Source organism: Ursus arctos, unplaced genomic scaffold (assembly GCF_023065955.2).
Source record: "Ursus arctos isolate Adak ecotype North America unplaced genomic scaffold, UrsArc2.0 scaffold_8, whole genome shotgun sequence".
In the NCBI taxonomy this organism is placed as follows: domain Eukaryota; kingdom Metazoa; phylum Chordata; class Mammalia; order Carnivora; family Ursidae; genus Ursus; species Ursus arctos.
In genome coordinates, this window is record NW_026623100.1 from 73214006 (window position 1) to 73232382 (window position 18377).

Below are 18377 nucleotides of genomic sequence, written 5' to 3' on the forward strand. Positions count from 1 at the left end.
CCCTTCCCTTCTCTCCCCTTTCCCTTCTCTCCGCTCCCATTCTCTCTTGTCTTTTTTTTTTTAATTTGTGCACTGGTTTCATATTACCTGTAGGACAGGCTCCCCCCTCCTAAGGATGACATTCAAGGCTTTCCACCATCTGGCCCCACCCTCCTCTGCTTCCTCATTTCCCATGATTCCCTCAACTCTATCCTGCAGCTAAATAGACTGCTCCTCCTTTTTTTGAGCATGCTGCAAATGCTTGTAACTTTTACCTTTAATAATTGGTTCTTGTAATAGATCGGGAGCAAATCAACTCATTTCTCAGTCTGAGTTTCCTTTTTGATGAAACCTATCCTGCCAGATTTGTAAGAAAAAATACTTTAAATACTGGTAATTCACTTTCTCTCACTGCCAAGCACACGATAAGCACTTAATGAGCAGAAACAGTTTTATTATTATTATCATTTCTTCTGTTCGCAAAACTGTTGTTATTTTTAAGTTTTTATGTATTACAAGGATTATGCAAATATAAAGAAATTAAAATGCCCTTCATTCCATCTTTGTGAAACATTCTGTTCATTTCCTGGATTGTGTATTTACAAATGTATGAGTTCAGGCCACATGTAACTGTGTTCCCTGATTTTTCCACACAGCTTCATATCACAAATATTCCCTTACATTCCCCAAAATTTCTTAAAATACATTTTTTAGCTATGTATTATTCTACTTCATGGATTTCTTTACTCGATCATCCCCGATTCTTAGCTATGCAGGCACTTTTTGAAAATATCCTTTTAGAAGTAAAGCTGTGATGTACACATTGTTAGAAAAAAAAATCTCTGAATTTGGATTATTCCCTTACGGTGATCTATAGAAATTGAATTAGCGGATTAACACATATGAACATTTGAAAGCTCTTTACACATATTGAAAAAAATTACTTTTGGAGACGGAGACTGATTATAGGCCCACCACCTAGCCTTGGTGGGCTTCAGTTTCTTCCAGCCCTGTCCCTCTGGGACCGCGTGCGTCAGCCCTGGGAGACGGTAACCAACAGCTGTGGGGTTTCCAGGGAGCAGATGGGCCTTTCTGGATTCCTGGATGATAATAGCATGGACTTAAATATTCCTGAGGTCTCCCCACATGAGACAGAGCGGGGACTGGACTCTGGTGCCCTCAACCCTGACCGCAAAATCCAGCATTCTTTGGCTACCTCCATGAGAAGAAAAGAAAAGCCCAAGCTCTGAGGCGAGGTGCTTCCTACAAAGCCTGGCGAAGAGCAGACCACACCAGCCTGCGCCAAGGTGGACTACAGCACTGGCCTTTCACCCACTTTCCCCATTACAATACTAAAAATCACGCCCAGGGTGGAGACTTAACATGTAAATTAGACATATGACTTGTGATGAAGCATGACCTTGAAGTTCACAGGTGCAAATAAGTGCCCGCCTTTCCATGCTCAGAGGCTGCTCTTTTCCCACCCAAGTTGCTTTAAAAACTTCTCCCCGATTTCTCCTGGGGGAGTCAGCCTAAGAATTCTTCCCTTTCTGCTGCGCCCCCACTGTGCTCGAGCATGAGTCCCAGGAAAGCCTTGCTTGTGCTTTTAAATTTGGGGTCCAGCCTGGTTTCTACCGTGCTTGGGTCCAAGGATGTGAGTCCGGTAACAGACACACCTGCCAGGGAACCTTTGTCTCCCATGAGGAGATGGTAGAGTGCAGGCTCTCTGCCGGGTCTCTTGGATGGAATCAGAGGATCGAACATCCTCCCTGCACCTCAACCTCCCCATCTGTAAAATGGGGATAGTAACAGCAGCCCTCATGGAAGGGTTGAGGTGAGGATTTTGAGAGCCAGTTTGAATACGGAATGAGGAGAACACCTGCATCTTTTGAGTTTGGTCCTTTCAGTGCTCTGCTAATACTCCTGGAAATTGCTACAGTGGCAGAACTTTCTCGCAGCACACCCCTGCCATGATCGCGGCAGCAGAAGAATGTCACGGGCAAAGTAGATGCCACAGCAGATGAACACAGCTCTGCCTGCAACTGGACACGCGGCCTTCGAAGGGGAGGAAGTGAGGAAGGTCTGTGGCAGGCCCCGTTCCCATGTGCTCTGTTCCATGAGCGAAGCTCGGATTCTAAAATTAAACTCCTCTCCACTACCCCAAACTGCCATGTGCATTTGACTGTTGCCTGCATTAAGGAACAGTTCTTCCTCTGATCTCATTGCCATGGTTACACCTCGGAGCGAGAAATATATGGCTGCTGCTGTTGTCAGATCAGGCCTACTTTTCTGTGATGCAGGCCCAGTGCTGCCGAGTTGCTGAACGCTGCTCTTGGGGGGAGCTCCCTGAGGCAGTGTTGGGAAGGACCCGAAAGCCCTTCTGCTGGAAGGCTGCGCCTGGGCCTGCGATGCAGACAAGCTTCCCAGCACAGAGGCTGACTCTGACTTGTAAGGAGCCCTCTGATATGAGAATCCGTTGGTTTGGACGCTCACGGAGGCATTTAGCAGCACAGGGTGTCCCTCTAGGTCATCCGTGAGTCCCTCAGGCGGGTCCAGAAGGCCAGGCCTGGTTAGCGTCGAGGCCTTTGCCTGGAGTCCAGCAAGGAGAGAGACACACTGAGGAAATGTACGGAGGAAACACGGAAGGGTTGGCTTTGGGGGCTCAACCCGGGCCCTCTAGCTGCAATCTGGGGAGGGGTGGATCTGAGCATACAAGCGGGCCTGGTTGTTTCATCCACACCCCACTCCCCCATGAAGAGAACTTGCTGTTCAGTGCAGCTCCGAAAGGGGGCAGCAGGCTGATTTCGGTGCAGGCGGCTGCAGGCTTGTGCTGGGAAGGGTCAGAGTCAGCGTCAGCGTCTTAGTCCTCGAGGGCCGCATAATAGGGTCAGTTAAATAATCTCCTCTTTCCCCCCCACAACCCTTTGAAGATGTAAAAACCATCCTGAGCTCCTGGGCCACACCTAAACGGGCCTCGGGCCAACCTCCCCTCTTTTGTTATTCAGGGTGACCTTTGAACCGGCAGCAGGGGCTCTTTCAAATGCAGAGCTCTGGGCCCCTCCGCAGACCTGCTGAAACAGGATCTGCATTCTGAACAAGATCCTAAGTAAAACTCTGGAAAAATCCCCCAGGAGGAGTTGAGAACAAGTGTTTCTCTCTAATAGCAAAACCTATAGAAACCTCTAATTGTGGGTGAAATGCCCGTCTGGCAAGTTCGCCCGTACTGTACTGTTGTTTCAGCATGCATTACAATGGGCCTTGTAACAGTGTGTGTGTCCCTCTAACTACAGGGTGAATTCCTGGAGGACAGGAAACCAGAACTTGCTCACGTCTGAGTTCTTTGTTCCTTGGGTTTCCCTGTGTAGAGAAAGAACAGGGCAGAAGTGTTCCTTCCCTTTGCCTTACTGAGCAAGGAATTCCTCCCTACCACTTGCTGTGAATCTTTCTAAATCTTAGTTTCCTGCTTTGTAGAATGGGATCCTGAATCCCTTCCTTCCAGGGCGGTTCGAAGTCTTCAACTCTGTTCCGTACAGAGAGGGTCCTCCCAGTGCCCAGGGCATAAATGGTACCTTGCAAGCGGCAGCTCCTGTAGGAGTGATGGGTCTTGCCCTCAGGCAGAGTCCTGCGAAGGTCTGTGGCATTATACTGGGAAGAGGCCTCTAACAGAAGGGCTGAGGAGCAGGTGGGCCCTGAGAGTCCCCCACAAGCACCCAGGCCTGCCACACCTCCTGCACAAGGGGTCAGCTCCCCTTGACCTTGGCTTGGAGCAGTTGGTCTGTAAAGCGATACTCTCAGGTCCTTCCCCACTGGCTAGGAATTTCGGGAACATAGCTATTCAGGTACCCAGTATGGATATGTCACACGATGGTACCAGGACCATTAATAGTTACATGACAGTAGCAGGATTCTAAAAAGCACCAGGAATATAAGGTGCTCAGCACTTTTGTCTACTATTGGTGACTTGTTGGGAATGAGCGCCATCTCCTGGCCATAATTAGAAATGCTTTAATGATTACTCCCAAATCCTACCATACAGGTCTAAGCCAGTGTTCCTTAAAGGTCTTTCTCCAAAACTCTTATAAGGAAAAAAAAAGTGAGTATCTACCCCAATACATGTTATTTATTATTAAGTTATATACATTATAATATCAGTAGTGTATTATGTGCTACATAAAAAAATAGAGCCATTCAATCGATCACCCTTCAGCCAATATATATTGAATATATTGTGTCCCTGTTATGGGCCAGACACTGTCCTGGGCATTTGCAATATTTCCAAAAATAAAAAGAGACAAAAATACCTGCCCTCATGTAATCAGTTAATAATCAATACGCTTAATTAGTAAAAAAAAAAAAATTACACAGTATGTTAGAAAGTAGTAAGTGCTACGGGAGAAGAAAATGAGCAAATTGTGTGAGGGGGACTGAGTGGAGGGGGTATGGAGGCAGGTTGAGAAGATGTTAAATAAGGCTCAGAGATGAGAGAGGTGAGCATGTTGGTGTCTGAGTTTCTGACACTTGGGTCAGAGGGATCAGCCAGTACAAAGGCCCTGGGGCAGGAGCGCCTGGCACGTTTGTGGAACAGAGGAAGCCTCTGAGGTTGGAACGGAGTAAGACACAGGGGGTGGGAAGGGAGGAAATCAGAAGGAAACTCAAGGATAGAGAGCATTGGGTCTTAAGGGAAGATTCTGACTGACATTTTAAAAGTACACTTCCAGCCATGGAGAGGAGACTAGTATTGTGGGTCAGGAACGTGGACAGCAGCAGAACCTACTTAAGGGGCCATTCTGTGTTTCCAAGTGAGAAATTAGAGTAGCTCAGTGCAAAGGGATTGTTGTGGTGAGGGCATGCCAATATATTTTTTAATGAACAGGTAAGGTAAAACTATGGAATTAGAAGCCCTAGTATTTTCTTTCCGTACCATGACAGTGGGTTGCATTGGAGAGCACACACTTAGGCAAGGTAAGTTCTGAAGATCAGAAGGCTGCAGATGAATTTTTACAAATCCGTACTAAGTGTTATACCAGAAAAGGGTTTCACGGAAGAGCATGCTTTTTGTGCTGATGAGACTGGCTTGTCTCACAGGGAAATTGACAAACAAACGTCTACAACAAAGAAGGCATTTAAGGTGATGACACTGTTGTGACCTAACCCTATAGTTCCCCTTGGAGCAATAATTCAACATTCACTAACTGGTATTGGCAGTGACTTCATAGAACATAACTGTTCTGGAAATAACTGACCGTATATTTTCTGAAGGCAAACATGAATATGGTCACCCATTTTTGGGTGCTGTGACGTACCGATTGGTGAATGGCCCTGATTTCTCCTTTCCTTTGCCTCACGTCTCTCCACATCCTTCCTTCTAAAGGGAGAGTCTATTTTCCTCCCTTGGAATCTGCCCTGGTCTTTGTCTTGCTCTGGTCAACAGAATGTTGGAAAAGCGATGCAGCTCCCCTTCTGAGCCCAGACCTCAAGAGGGTGAACAGCTTGTGTTCTCTTTCCCACACATACCCCTGAGGTCATCATAAGAACCTGTCAGTGGAACAGAGGGAGTTGTCTGAGCTATGGCCTCCCGAGATTAGCCACTAGCCTGCCACCTGCTGGACGTGGGAGAGAGGAACAGCCAGAGTAAGCGCACCGAGATCCCCAGAACCTAAACACTCCACCAATCTCCAGATTAGTGAGCAATAATAATAAGTCGGTGTTATTTTACGACTTTGACCTTGAGATGGTTTGTTCCACAGCACTGCTATGGCAATAGATTACTGATGTAGATGCTGAGAGACGCTATTGGCTTTGCTTGGTGTTTTGTCTGTGATGTAACTTAAGATGACAGCACAGGGAGACCGGAGGATCTGAGACAAGAGTCAGCCACAGTTCCCGAGTACTTTATGGGAACCGAGTTTTCTTACTTGTCGGATCTGGCCTTCTGGAATCATCTCGCAAGCTCTGACTTCTATTGTAGCTAAGATCCCAGATAACCCACCACGTAACAGAGGTGGATCATGCTGGTTTCATCCTAATAAATGGACACCTGGCTTACTTGTTTTGAGCGGATAATATTTGCACACATAGTCCCATAGCAGGCTTACCGTTTAGACCAATAACACACGTGCTTCCTCAACAGTGACCACATGTGGGGCGCCTGGGTGGCTCAGCCATAAAAAATCTGCCTTCGGCTCAGGTTAGGATCCCAGGGTCCTGGGATGGAGTTCCGCATTGGGCTCCCTGCTCGGTGGAAAGCCTGCTTCTCCCTCTCCCACTCCCCCTGCTTGTGTTCCCTCTCTCACTGTCTCTCTCTGTCAAATAAATAAATAAAATCTTTAAAAAACAAAACAAAACAAAAACAGTGACCACATGTTCAACAGCCCATATGTGAGCAACCTCGGGGCACTTGCCTCACTGACAACAGTGAGCCGAAGGTGTCCAATTTAGTTCGATGCCATGATTTTAACATTGAATAATTATTCATGCTTGTTTCCCTTCTGCCAAAAATCCTGCAAATATCCAGTTCCATGATGTAATTTTAGTGAAATTTGACTGGAATTGTTCAAAATTGTCTAATTCATTATATTCGGCTTTAATAAAGATCACCATTTGATGTCAGCCACTGACAGGATCCCTGGTAGTGCCAGTGATACACCACATGTGGCCTCGTGGGACCTAAGTATGATAGCTAATTAGATCCCCACACTTTTTAAAAATTCAATTCTCTGTTTGGCTAGGGTCAGGGAGTTTACATTTAGCCCATCAGTGAATTATTAATGTCCAGTTCCAAGTTATTATTCAAGGAAAGACTTTAAGGACTATAAAACCAAATATAATTAAGAGCTAAAATGTATTAAATGTGTTTCCAAGTCGTGGTAATAAGGTGAAATGGTCATCGTGTGACCTTTTAATGTCATCTTGGAGAATTGTTTAACAAGCCTGCCTGAGAGTCAGTTTTCTGTATTAGGAACACAACTTCCTTTGACTCGTTCGCTGGTCAGAACTGACTGCAACCTCTTACAAAGTCAGAGGTTAACACATAGCAAATGGATAAAATCAGGGCTTTATATGTGTGCTTCTGAGGTCTGTGACATTTAGAGGAGAAGGATGGGCACAGAGGGCTGAGCTGGGGTTTTGAAACATGTGTAAAATGGGGGAAGTCAGAATGAAGAGGGAAGGGGTTTCCCAAGAGGAGGCATATCTGAGAGGAGACACAGAATCGGAAGGATCTTCTGAGGATGTGAGATGCACCCACTGACTCCCTGTATTCCTCCTTCCTCCGTGGTTTCCAGCTCATGCTAGGATCTCAAATCAGTGTTGGATGAGTGCTTTGAGGGAAACACAGAGAGAAGGCCAGACCCAGGTGGGAGGAGTCACAGAACCCAAGCTCCTCATAAGCAACACTTTGCTCAACTGAGTGGATTGCAGGAGGGGCCATGCGACAGAAGATCATGGCATATGTCAGCATCTTAGTTTCTCATTTGAGGAAATGGGAAGATTTTTTATTTCTGGATTATTTCGTGCATACGGAAGGATTCATTAGGTTTATTAAAGAAGCCACAAGATGGAAGAACCTACCTAAAATAAGAAGTTGTAAAGTGTATTTGTTATCTACTGCTGCGTCACAAATTACCCCAAAACTTAGAGCTTAAAACAACCCGCATGTATCCTCTCACAGAGTCTGTGGGCCATGAGTCCAGACATAGCTTAGCCGAGTCCTCTGCTTCAGGGCCTTCCTTGAGGCTGCGATCATGGTGTTCACTGGGGCTGCAGTCTCATCTGAAAGTTCAACCATGGAGGATCCACGTCCAAGATCCCTTGTGTGGTGGTTGGCAGGATTGGGCTCCTTGTGGGTGTTGGGGCAAAGCCCTCAGTTCCTTGCTAGCTGATGGTTGGAGGCTGCCCTCAGTTCCTTGGCAGGTGGGAACTTGCTGCACCAAGGCCACTGGTTTCATCATGGCATGCAAGATGACAATGTGGGACAAATGCCAGCAAAAGAGCAGTTAGCAAGACAAAGCCACAGTTGTGTGTAGCATAAATCATAGAAATGGTAGTCCATCACTTGCCTTATTCAGTTGCTCAGAAGCAAATCACCAGGTCCAGCCTATGCCTAAGGGCGGGGATTACACAAAAGCAGATGCCAGGAGATGGGGAAACTTGGGGGCCTTCTTCCAAGTCTGCCTACCACAAAAAAGACTCTTGTGAGGTGGACCCCCTCATATTCTGCTGATAAAATTGTAAATGTGCACGACTCTTTTGGAGAGCTAGTTAGCAGTATGTGTCCAAACAGCAAATGTGTATGCTGTATGATCCAAATATTTTTTTTAAATTTTATTTATTTGATGAAGAGAGCAGCAGAGGGAGAGGGAGAAGCAAGTTCCCCACTGAGCAGGGAGCCCGATGCAGGACTCAAACCCAGGACCCCGGGATTGTGACCTGAGCCAAAGGCAGACGCTTAGCCGACTGAGCCAGCCAGGTGCCCCTGATCCAAATATTCTAATGCCAGGACTATCATAAAGAAATGGCTAAAAACACACAGCAAAAATCTGAGGACGAAGATCTTCGTTCTGATCCTATGTGGGCAAATGAAACATAGGAAGTCACATAAATGAGTCCCATTAAGGTAGCACTGTGATGTGTGTAAATTTGGGGATGTTCAGCAGTAATCGAAAATGAGCTTTATTCACTTAAACACATATCTTAGAGACAACCACATGGCAGAAAATATAATCTTCCCTCAACCTCACGGCCACATCATATTCCATTATATGGATATTACATAATTATTTTAACCCAATGCTTATGGAAGTAGATAGTTTGGGAGTTCCCATCCTGCTTTTACAAATGTTCTTGTAAATAAGCTTGCTCACAGATTACAGTTTATGGGAGAAAAAAATCCCTAAAGGTGGAATTACTCAGGCAAAGAGTTTATATGTCTTCAGTGTAACTAAATGAAGTATGTGGTAGCAATACTCACACACACTGAAGTCATGTAGAGTGACAGCAAGCATCTACTCATGATGGCAGCTTGAGACAGTCGTGTCTTTCCCGGCTACCCTCCCCACCCAGACTCCCACCAGTAAGTAGACTGATGGGAGACTGGGCCAGAGGGCTCCAGAGGCAGCTGAGCAAACAAGAATCCCTCATGACATGTGGGTGTCTGCATGAAGTGCAGGGGGACATCTTGTTGGTGCCTGGATCTTTCTTAAGCCGCAGCGTCTGCTGACACACACCAGTGCCACCAGGCTTGGGCAAAGGCCAGACCCACAGAAGGATGTAGCCCTTGGGACAGAAAGGGGCCATGATGGAGCATCAGCTTCCCCACAGCTCCCAAGGGATAGGGGGCTTGGATGCTCTAGGATTTTTCTGCCTGCGCAGAGGAAATGGGGAGTAGGTGAGGGCGGAGGTCTGTACCCTGCCTGCCCAGAGGAAGGTGGGCCCTGTGCGGCCAGGTGGGAATCGGATTGAGAATTCACACCAACCCCTACACGGTACCCCCAGGTCCCACATAAGCCAGGCCGGAAACAAACGCTCTGCCCCCGCCCCCCGACACACACAATTCCACATTTACCAGCTGGTGACATCCGCTCCTATGGCAAACGGAAGACTGGAGATGCCTCCTCAGCCCCCACTAGCAGGACAAAGCATATGGTACAGAGAGAGACAGGGAGAGGGACAGAGTGGGTGGACCTGTCCCTCTTCTATGCTCTCACATACTCGTGCTTGCAATCAGTGCTTCTGGGAAAATTAAAAAAAAAAAAAAGGACTGGTATAGTCCTAGTATTAAATAGGCAAGACTCAGTAGTATAAATGGGTGATTCTTTTTTTCTCCCCATTGTCCCTTCCGTCTGCCCTGCGGGTTAGGTGTCCCCTGTCCCCTGCATGAAGAATCAGGCAGGTCACAAAGCTCTTCTTGGTCACACTCCTGGAAGGACGTGTCCTCAGGTCACTTTCACACGTGAGAGCAGGCTCATTCTGATAATTAAAGACGTGTCTAGAATATTAATGGAAGCCTCAAATTCTTATTCAAGTTTGATATATCCTAGTGTCCCTGTGCAGGTCTGACCCAAGCTTAGAAGATTTGTTTGGGTGAAGAAGGGCCACAATAGGCATACATATGCTTTGTCTTGCTCAAGGGGTAAGAAAGCCCCTCCGGTTTCCACCCGTTCGTCACAGGAGCTGGTGTGTAAATACACACGTGTGTCCATGTCTATGTGCGCATGTCTGTGTGTGTATGTACGAGTATATGCATGTGTATGTGTGTCTGCGTGTGCATATATAAACTCTCCCAGCTCTTCTCCCCACTGCAGTTGGAAGTGATGGAAGGAAAAAGGAGGCAGGAAAGGTCCTACCAGGCTGGCACTGTCGTGACCTTTTTGGAGAGCGTTTTTGTGGGTTTCTTAGTGATTCCGCTACTGAGGACTTCTGCCTGCTGTTCTCTTGAAATGGGAGACACCGCTCTTCCTGGCCATGGTGTGGTCCCTTCTGCTGGGTCATGTTGCCCCCACCGCCACCTCTAGGCATTCTCCCCGACATAGTTCTTCCAGAGGCTCCTCTGGTCCAGTGGTCCTTGGGGGAAATTCACCCCTGGGGCCCAGCAGCGGCGGGAAAGCAGCTTGCTCCCAGGACAGTCCCGGCTTCCTCAACCTACTGCTACAGGCTCAGCCTTAACCTTGGCTCTTAAATCTCTCAGGCACGCTTCACACCCCAGTGCCATGTGCCCCTCAGCCTCCAGGGGACACAAATAAATCTCTCTGAGTAGACTTTGACGCCGAAGAAGCTTCTCTCACTAAGATGGCGAAGGTGCTCCTCCTCGTCTTACTGGGACAAACAGGCAGGGAGGCATTGGTGGCATTCTAACAACCACCTGTGTGCATGCCCGGCTCTCACAGTTGGAGGTGACAGACAGAGGTGGGTGCTCATCCCAGCAGAATCTGGGCACAGTCTCTGAGCGTGTCCCGGGCAGGTGATCTCACACCTGGCTTTACATGGGGTGGTTCTCTGCACCTCTTTCTGCTGCTCTCAGCTTGGGCTCTGCTAAAACGGACAAAGACACCATTTTGGCCTCACGCTCACCATCTTCACCACAGCTTGCAAGGAGGACTGGAGCTCTATGCTGTATTCCTTGTTGTCCCATTATATTTCCTTAAAGAAACAATCAATGAACCATTTATCTTTTGATAAAACAAAGAAAAATAAGCTTTATGAAGAATAAGCTTTGTTTTACAAGAGAAAAGACTTTGGATGTAACTATAATTTTAAAAATGTTTAAGTAAATTAAAACTACCTTTTGGTAAAGGTTAACATAAAATATTTTTAAAATACAGGTAAACTTGTATTTACTACGTAAAAACACTAAAAAATTACTAGAAAGGAAGGATCCAGGATGTTCTTTTCCAGGCATGAATTTTTAAAACAATATTTTGGGATGATAAAATAGTTTCATTTTGTAAATTTCACGATGTAGATAGGTATTTTCTCATTTTTCTCATTATTAGGCATTTCTAAATGCTATTCGATACAATTTTCTTTTCTTTTACAACTAGAAAATCTAAGTTAAAAGATGTCCATGGCCTGAGGGAGGTCTCAGGCTACTACCACCACCCAAGGGACTCATCAGAATATTTAGAGCAGAGTCAGTCACCCAAGATTGACTTCCTTCCGAAACGATTATGCATGACAAGATGGTGGCCTCTCCCACTGGGCCTGAGGCAGATGGCTACTCCGCTCTGCCATGACAGAGCTTTGGTGTACTTTCTGTGGAGCACCTCACTGAACACCCTTGGGTCCTGTCTAGCTGCCTTGTGTCCAAATCATGAACAAATTAACATCCGATTCGGATTCCGTGCTGACTCTTTCAACTGGGGGACATGTGTCACAAGATGAAGATCAGAGTTTCAGCCAGATTTGCTCTGAGCTATTCTCTCCAAAGCAGTGAGCAGGAAAAATTATACTTAATCTCTTCTGGGAAGGAATGTTTTTATATGAGGTTATTTACCAACTCTTTCTCAAAAAAAATCAAAATTTAAGTAATTTTCTGGAGTGAGAGGCTAATGATCTTTAACCAGGATTTTATTTTTCTTAAATCTAGTTTAATAATAGCTGACCATTTTGATTTTCCAAAAAGTTTGCCCACCAAAGAGGAATCTTTCAATAGAGCTGTTAGAGATCTCTAGCCTTGAAGCCAGTTCCTTGAGATAAAAACATGAAGCTCATAATCAAAGTGTCCAGAAACTATGGCTAACAAGCTATAACCTTTTCCTACGGCTCTCCAAATCCTGTTGATGCCATTTGCTTGGAACTCAGAGCACAACGGGTGCCATTTTTGACACCAAGGGAACCGACCTCCATTTTGTTTAGGAAATATTGTCAGTTATTTAGAATTTAGGGAATAAAAGTAACAGAGAGGGAAGAGGAGGGAAAGAGAAGAGAAAGGTTTGGAAAAGGAAAGGGGAGAAGAAAATTGTTCCTGCCCACGGGAAAGCCTGAAACAACTTTCTCACACAGACTCATCACCCTTTCTGCAGGTGGAGAATGGTGAGAATGGAGTGAGCCAAGAAGAAAGGAGTAAGGAATCAGAGAAGTTCCTGCATCAGATCACAGTGGGCTGCATGGGCCGTGGTGAGGACCTGGGCTTTTACTGGGACCCGGTGGAGGAGAGAATGTGAAGGTGCAAGGTGGGAGGCAGGGAGGCCGATTAGGAGGCTGAGGTTGATGTAAACAACCAGATAAGTGGTGGTGGTGGCCAGAGTGGAGGGACAGCCCTGGAGGCACCGAGAAGTGGCTTCCCTGCATTGTATTGTGATGGTAGAGATACCAGCCCAGGTTATTTAAAACTAGTGGCTGCGCGGGCATGTGCTGCTGAGAACAAGGCCAGAGCTGTTCTAGAGTTTCAAGTTCACTTCATTGCCAGGGTAACAATCAACTCTCCAACCAACTAGCTGGGTGTAGTGGGCATAGCTTTACCATAAGAATGTTGTGGAATACTGTGCTTACCCTTGGCTTTGCTTAGGTTTTGTTCATTGTGTTTGCACTTAAAAATTAAACATGGCGCTCTATTTCAGTAACCTCTCTGTCCCTAGTTCCCTGGTATAATGTTCAGCCTGTTCTTAATAAGGTTTCAAATCTGTCTTTGGAGTGATAATAAGAACAACAGCAACCACCACCACCTAACGGTGGACCCAGTGCTCCTCCAAGCAGTGCGGCACCCAGGAGGTGGGTGCTATTCTTGGACTGTTAGACTCTTCTCACCCGAGGAAGCTGGCACACAGTCAGCTTCTGTGAGGCCACAGACCCTCTCCTGCAGGGCTGGGGATCCAAGCTCTGGACTGCCATGCCTGTTACCTCCCACCACAGCCTGCCCTGTACTTGTGCACTTGTAACCTTGAAAGGGAGCAAATTATACATTGAAATATATGTGTGTGTGTGTGTATGTGTATATATATATATATAGAGAGAGAGAGAGAGAGAGAGAGAGAGATAAAACGGTATGGGAGAATTTGATAGACACAACTCTAATGTGAATTTCAGTGTCAGTGTCCAATCTGTTTCTGAATGTTCTGTCCATTTTGGAGTCAGGACCCGAAGAAAGACAGGATGGTTCTGTCTTTACAGTGTCGTCACCTAGAGTAGAAAACTCACACCCAGAGTCCAACCCCACAAGAGGAAGCTAAGCCTCCCATGAACAGGGGACAGGGCTGATGGTAGGAATTCAGACACCAGCATGATCATTTAGGGCGATAAATCTGCTTATGAGCAATGCCGGCGGCTACTCACCCTTGGTGCCGTGGAGTTAAAATGAGAATGAAATAAACAAACTAGAAAGAACAGCCCTGGATTTTAGAGTCAAGGAGACTTGTATGTGAATTCTGGATTCAACATTTGCTCCCTAGATCACCGTGCAGATTACCTCTTCCGCCCACCTCTACCATACAGATAGCAATCCCACCTCCTAGGTTTGTGGAGAAGTGTGCTAGAAACTCTTTTGTCAACTCAACGCCACTGCCCCTTCCTTCTAAGGCTAGGAGTTGTGGATCCAGGATCACCTTCCCCACACAGTTCCACATGAGAATTGCCTTGACAGGAACTCCCGTGGGATTTGGAGCTTGGAGGTGAGGCGGAAGTCACCAGCTGGGGTGCTCTTGAAGGTGAGACTAGCAGCTTCATAAATGTCTCCATGAGCTCCCATGTTGGTCCCTAGACATGACGGCTCCTTGGACTCCCCAGTGAGCCCTGGTTTCCCCACCTGTCTCACTGCCTCGGGCTGACGTCGTCTGTGACTGTTTCTGCCATCCTCTGCCTGCAGCCTTGTAGACCTCTCTCTCCCAGCTCCTCTGATGTTCTCAGAAGCCCTGATTCCTGTCAAGCTCACAGTGCTTCTCTTGTCCTGACTGAATTCAGGCTGAGACACGAGCCTCAAATGAAATAGACACAGAAAGTTGCCTTCGAGAAATGGGTAGGACCAAGTCCTTTGGTATCTCAGAGTCGTCGTGAAGAGGACATTTGAGGCAGTGAATTGTACCAGTGATTCTCTTCTTCCTTGGATGTCAGAAGATTCAACCTGCTTATTAGAGTCCAAAGGTAGTAAGGATCTGGATGCGAGTGGGTTTGAGGTCTGGCTCCAGATCATTCTTGCTGTGTGGTTTTCACTGAATTGCTAAACCTCTTAGAGCCTCATTAACTCGTCTATGCCTTTCTAATTAGTACGGTTGAAATGATAAGACGTAATTTGTGATTTCGAGAACATACGCATCAAACACCTTGCACAGACCTGGCAGGTAGTAGGGACCCAGCAGAAGGTAGTTACCTTCTCTCCACCCCTTCCACAGTGAAATGAGGGGTGTGTTCACAGACTTGGGAGCTACTCAGGGGCACTGGAGCATCAGGTGTGAAAGGGAGAGAGTCCGAGAAGTAGATATGAGTCCAGGTCAGAGAGAGATCCTTGACCATCCATCTCCATCTGTTACCTTTTACACATACTGTTTAATTACAATCGTATTTCCAGGCAGTATGTGCTACTATCCCCACTTTGCAGACAGGGAAGCAGAGGCCCAGAGACACTGACCACACCTCCTGAAGCCCGTCTGCCGCTGAGGAATAGAGTCTTTGCACCTCGGCAGTGTGTTCCTGATCTGGCCTCCTTACCACTGGCTCCTTGCCGGTGGAATTTGCTTTCTGGTCAAGTAGAAAGACAAAAATTGTTCACTGATAATGGCATGAATATGTTATTAGCACCAGGGCCAGAGGAGGGATGCCTCCTTCAGCCTGGTGGGTGAGGGAAGATGTTCTGCAGGCCAGGAGGAGGAAAAGGAGGCGTTGAAGCAGGAGTCTTCAAGCAGAACACATGTGGGGATCTTCTGAGATGTCAATACAATTGCGATACTTCCTTGCTTGGACCTTCCAGTAACTTCCCACCGCACGCAGCACACAAACCCAGCTCACCTCCCAGATCTGGTCTCCACTTAACTTCCCTGATACCATCATCCTTCACTCTTTCCCTTGTCCACAATTCCACCCCTTCCCGGGCCTTCTTGTGCACTGGACTTGCCAATCTTATCCCAGACTCAGGGCCTTTGCACTCACTCTTCCTCTTGCTTGGAATTCTCTTCCCTCCTTCTCTTCCTCCTTTGTAGTGGGGCCCTCTCCAGAACAACCCTTCCTGATCACTCTAGCTCATTGTCCCCAAAGTTATTCTTTATCACATTTCCCTATTTATCATCTTCAAAGTGCTTATTATTACTTGTAATGATCTATCCATCGACCTGTCTGTTTGCCTTTCTCTATCCATCTGTCCATCTGCCAATCCATCCATCCATCCATCCCTCCCCTCCCCCCACCACAGGAATGGACTTTGTCTTCTGTGTTCCGCACCCTGATGTCTAGGTCAGGCCCCCTGTAAACGTCAGATGAACGGCAAGCTGCCAGTGGGGCATCTGAAGGGAGATTTCCAACTGCTCTAGGAGAACCTTCTGGAGGAAGTAGGACCAGAATTGGAGCCAGGTGATAGACATTTGGAAGAAAGAAGGAGATTAATACTGGAGGGCAGGTTAGCCCTCTTTTTCCTCTAAAACAGCAATGCAAATGAAGAGTAGGACAGCCCAATGAGCTGTTCTAAAGCACTAGAATGGATGAATGTCAGATGAGGGGCCCAGAAACCTGGCTTCTTGTCCTGCCTCTTCTAGTGATGGATCCCCCAGCTTACCCTCTCTGGACAGACTGCAGTTTGGCTGTCTGAGAAGGGAGGGGGTGGAGCTCGGTGGATTCCTGCACCACCCTTCCGCTCCAGATGAACACTTAGTCAACACCCTTGCCCCGCCACTGCTCCCGTAAGAAGTGGGACTGCTGTTTCTAGACGTGGCCGCACACACTCGGGCCTGCCACCATTGAACAGATGTCTCAATGATAGCAGGGTCTATTCTGAGCCTCCAGGAGGACGTCACAGACCCTGTTGTCACACAGCCTGTGTGCTGTCCCAGGGGCCGAGAAGTCAGCCGCCTGCAGCCTGGGAGTGTGGATAGTAATGCCCTGTGGCCAGCAGGTGGCGCCGCTCTCCAAGGCACTGCACTTCCCAGCTAGAAGGTCGTTTGCATGCCCTTGGAGCTGGATGACATGCAAAAAATAGCCAAGGCTGATATTTAGTAAATATGTCCGGGTGCTGGTGCTGGCTCCCAGGGGATGAGAAGGGATTGACACATAACTGGATACGGGGAAAAGTGCAACTTGGGAAGCGGGCTGAGAACAGCCATTCCTCTCTGAGTTCTGCGGCCAATCTCAGCGGGGAGCTGGGTGCCTGGCTCTGGCCCAGTGGTCCCCACATCTCCACCCAGAGCCCCCCGCCCCCACCATCACCCCATGTGGCCTCCTCCCACAGCCCTGAACTCAAGGCCATGAGGATGTTGCAATCTTCATTTTTGCAGGGAACACAAGACAGTTGTTTCTCTGACCCAGGGGCTTTGGCCCATGGGCCCTGCAGCTGTCTTCACAGGAGGCGAAGGCAGGCAGGGGCTACGGAGAGGACCAAACGGGCCATCTTGTCTGAGATCTGTTCTCATTCTCTGACCAATTCAACAAACATCCGCTGAACCCTTCATCCGTGCCAGGCTCCAGTGCCTTCAGGAACTCCTGAACCAGCAGACAGACAGACAGACAAGTACACAGACAGGGTGACGGAGCTGAGCAGGTAGCGGGACAGCTGGTCCACAGAGGGGAGAGGGCTCCCTCCAACTCTGGTGGGGACCCGGCTGGTGAGCAAAGGTTCATAGAGGAGGTGACACATGAGCTGAGAAGTAAAGGAGGAGACCGGACAGGGGTCCAAGCAGACGGAGCTACCGAGGCAGAGGCCGGGGGTCATGAAAGAGAGCCCGGAGTCTGGGGGCTGTTTTCATGTTGCTGGACTTAGATTTTCAGCGAAGAGAAACGGTGGCAGGGAGGTGTCTGCCAAGCTAGGTAGCATATAAAACCTGGAGGCCTGTGTGTGCCATGGTGAGGGGCCCGGCATTATGAGAGCAAGAGATGGTCCCCAAAGGGCTGCACGAAGGAGAGCAGCCTGGCGACAGTGCAGAAGAATGACTGTGGCCGAGTCGTGGTGCTGAGATTCACCAGAGGGCCACGTGGCGAAGGCTGGAGCCAGACTGACAGATCGGAGCTTCGCAGCGAGATGCTGAAGCCTAGCGTAGGGCTGAGGCCACGAGGACAGAGAGGAGGCAGAGAAGCACCCCCCCCCCCCCCAGGAAGATGAGGCCCTCTGCCTGAGGCAATGTCAGCCAGAGAAAAGAAGCCCCCTCGGTTGGCCAAATATCCTCCTTTCCGTTAAGGCCCCAGAGAGAAATCCTCGAGATGTAATTTATGTGTAAATCAGCCTGCGTTTTCACTGGCTCACAGCAGCGGCTATTTGAAGATCTTGTCAGCTTCTCTCTTTGTTCGCTGATTTTCTCTGATGAAATCGTTTGGAAATCCCAAGTTTGATAGGACTCGGGAGTGTCCAAGCCTCAGCTGTATACACAGTGTCATTTTCAATTTCTCCGGAGTCGCTGGTCTCAATGAAGCATCGAAAGCAAACAGATGCAATGAAGCCAGGATCAAAAGGCAGAAGGGATGTGAGCACGCCATGGCCAGGATCGCGGACGAGCGCTTCCTCACAGTTGTTTTTACTTACTGTCCGCCGGGTTCTCCAAGCAGCGCCCAGCACCCCCTCTCCCCGCCCACGCTCGCCCGCGGCCAGAGGCAGCTCAGACTCGGGGAGCCCAGCCAACCCCTGGACACCGAGGAGGACTCCTTCCAAGGCCCGTTGCTCTCGTCTGCTGGATTCATCGGCTCCCTGAACTCTCTACAAAACCGCTGCGTGGCTCACGGCTGCTTTTCCGGCAGTGAGTCCTCCAGGGAGGGCCCGCAGTGTCCGTCCTGAAGGC

The 18377-nt window shown here is 48.0% G+C and overlaps 1 long non-coding RNA gene across 2 annotated transcripts in view; it reads left to right on the plus strand.

Moving 5' to 3' along the window:
- Nucleotides 1–18377, plus strand: part of LOC123001989 (uncharacterized) — a 520842-nt gene that overhangs the window by 465574 nt on the left and 36891 nt on the right. For both annotated transcript variants that reach the window (XR_006411420.3, XR_008958225.1), the window contains exon 6: nt 12498–12591. This is a non-coding gene — a long non-coding RNA (uncharacterized LOC123001989). The remainder of the gene's footprint in view (nt 1–12497; nt 12592–18377) is intronic.